Source organism: Coptis chinensis, chromosome 5 (genome assembly GCF_015680905.1).
Source record: "Coptis chinensis isolate HL-2020 chromosome 5, ASM1568090v1, whole genome shotgun sequence".
Lineage (NCBI taxonomy): Eukaryota > Viridiplantae > Streptophyta > Magnoliopsida > Ranunculales > Ranunculaceae > Coptis > Coptis chinensis.
Genome location: NC_141460.1, coordinates 78,581,213 through 78,583,381, shown reverse-complemented (window position 1 = coordinate 78,583,381; position 2,169 = coordinate 78,581,213). Strand labels below are relative to the sequence as shown.

At 34.7% G+C, this 2,169-nt stretch overlaps 1 pseudogene across 1 annotated transcript; it reads right to left on the bottom strand.

The window, feature by feature from the left end:
- Window positions 1–446: 446 nt before the first annotated feature.
- On the bottom strand, window positions 447–1,642 carry LOC147499085 (shaggy-related protein kinase zeta-like; annotated as a pseudogene). Its single transcript, XR_015194406.1, has 6 exons — window positions 1,552–1,642; window positions 1,380–1,472; window positions 1,248–1,307; window positions 891–1,163; window positions 744–818; window positions 447–664 (listed from the first exon to the last, which is right to left on the bottom strand). The product of XR_015194406.1 is annotated as a shaggy-related protein kinase zeta-like (transcript).
- Between the last annotated feature and the right edge of the window lie 527 nt (window positions 1,643–2,169).

The following is a 2,169-nucleotide window of genomic DNA, read 5'->3' as shown; positions in this document are numbered from 1 at the left end:
TGTAAAACGACTTTGTGAACCGAATCTTTGAGGGAATCCTCCTTGTTCCATTGATCTAACTCTAACAAATAATGTGGTCGAATAAAGAGTAATTGGTTAGATAAAATCGGTTGACTCATTGACCTCATCACAATGACATTTTAATACTTGATCTCATATTTGCCCCGAATCGTACGCAATAAATTGTCAGGAAGAACTTGATGTCCAGAAAGATTGTCACTGTTACATCTTTTAATAATTCTGCAGAACATGTTGAGTTCCAACTTCAGCTCCAAATAGAGAATAAAGTGAACCTAAAGTTTCTTTCAATAACAGTGAATCAACTGCAGGAATAAATTATTCAAACACCTCAGAAGAAGACTCCGCAGAGTCGCAGACTCATCTGCCCAAGTTTCAACAGTTACAAATGTTCCTGGAAGGTTAAACTTAGTACGTTGCACTTTATTTTTTTTACCAAGAAAAATGTCTCAAGTGGTCAACACTGAAGGGAGAATTACATCTGTAAAATATTCTTCTTTTCCTATACCTAAGAGGAGCACCTACCAAACCATAATTGTTCACCACAAACAGGGATAAGAAAACTAATGCCATAAGAGATTGGACGTACCACGACTTTTGCACTTCCAAAATCACAAAGCTTGACCTGGTGAGTAAGAGGATCCACCTGTTACATGCCCAAAATTGGTTAGGATAAACGCCATAGTCTCTCTTGTGAATATAAATTTTTGAAGAGAAATGCATACCAGAAGATTCTGAGGCTTCACATCCCTGTGAGAAACTCCATGAATAGTATGAATATAAGCCAACCCCCTAAATATCTGCATAACAGGGTTTAATTAATAATAGACAAAGTCAGAGATAGTTCCATGGAAATAAGGTCATGCATATACCTGATACGTATAAAGCTTCATGTATATGAGGGGCATCCTCTGATTTATATTGCTATAGTGTCTCAGAACCCGATATATAGTTTCAAGGACGTACTCCATTATTAAATTGAGGAAAAACTCATTTTTAGCTGTCGTGGAAAAGAAACAGTGTTTTAGAGAGACCACATTTGGGTGATCCATTAAACGCATCAGCTACAACTCACGGTTCTTATAACGCCTGTCCTGTAAAACCTTCTTTATAGCCACAGTCTCTCCAGCTTCCAAACATTTTGCCTAGCACAGGTAAAGAAACTGACTTTAGACCAAAATGAGGCATGTACAATGGAGCCATAGTGAACATAAGTAATACTTGCTTACCTGGAAGACAATACCAAAAGATCCAGTCCCCACAACACGCTCTGCCATGTAGCTGATAGTCTGTAGAAGAAGCATCAATTGTTAAATCTTAAACAGAGAGTATAAAAACATGTTAATCAAGTAATTGCCCACCTGCTTGGGTTCACCATTTTTTCCTCCAATAGTAGTAGATATAATATGGCCCGTAACTTGATCATTCCCATCAACAAAAGCTGAATTTATTTCCTGCAATTGTAGCATAAATCAGGAATCATCCATAAACTTGAAAACAAAGCAAAGTAAAAAAAAAGGTAAAGATCACTACTTTATTATTATTTTCTTCGCCCATTTGAGTTGAATCGATCTTCTTCACACTATGTTGTTGTTGTTGATGATGATTGTTTGGAAAAGAAGAAGAATGACACTACTAAAAAAAAGGTTTTTAATGTTATATGGTTGTGATGACGGCTTTTGAGTGAGAAAAAAACCGTCATTACTGGGGGCGTCATAAAATGTCTACCAAAACTGTCATTAAATTTATGACGGTTACTAGAAAGCAGTCTTAAAAGGTCATGCTCTAATGACATTTTTTTCATCTGAAAATGTCATAATATGGGTGAGTTATTATGTCATGTTCTTTCTACCCGTCATGATTTCTTAGCAAAAAACGTCAAGAAATGACAGTATTTCTTGACTGATTTTCTTCAACTGTCGTAACATTATATTTTTTTCCAAAAAAAAAATAATTTGAATTTTTCAATATATATATATATATATACACACACACACACACACACACACACCTGTAGATAATTTATAGTAGAAAGCATTTAAACCTGTAAACAATGAACTCCATTGTAGAAACTTGAACCATAACATAATCCATATAAAATTCAAAAACTTTCTCAATTATAAAAGTTGTATGTTAATTATATAATTTACA